Raw genomic sequence first — 645 nt, forward strand, 5'->3', positions numbered from 1 at the left:
TGGCCACGCTGCAATCCCTTCTCCTCCATTCTCCTCTCGGGATCTTGGGCACGCACACACATGTGCCCAGCGTGAGTTTAAGCCACCGGGTCCAGGACTTGAACCGTGGTTGACTACGTGGGAGTCCAAGCGACATAGCCATTACGCTAACTGCTGGTCCCCCCCAATGTAAATTCTTAACAAACAGCTTGTGACCTCCCCTCTTCTTGTCCTTATTTGAATAAAACCAGCTTTGCTGGTGACCATTTTTGGCTCACACATGCTAGGTAATGGATTTGTGCCACCCAGGTAAATCATCTTAAGTCCTGGTTCAAATAAATCACTTTTTAAATTCTTTGTATTTTAGGGTGTGTGCACTCACTATGAGAGACAGAGATAGGGGAGAAGTGAGAAATCACTCCCCAGGTGGCACGGCCACTCTACTCTCCTCTTAGAATTTTGGGCACACACACGTGCATCCAGCATTTTTTTTAAGCTGCCAGGTCTAAGACTCGAATCACAGAGTCAGTTATATGGGATCCAGGGCTTTTACTTCCATGCCAGATAAGCCACTTTGATTTCACTTATTATTGCTCAGCTTTTCTTATATGTTGACTACTCACATAGTTCCGAATCTCGCCACTCAAAGAGTACTTTTTGGACCAG

The sequence above is a fragment of the Tupaia chinensis genome, unplaced genomic scaffold, assembly GCF_000334495.1.
Source record: "Tupaia chinensis unplaced genomic scaffold, TupChi_1.0 Scaffold144909_1, whole genome shotgun sequence".
NCBI classification, from domain to species: domain Eukaryota; kingdom Metazoa; phylum Chordata; class Mammalia; order Scandentia; family Tupaiidae; genus Tupaia; species Tupaia belangeri.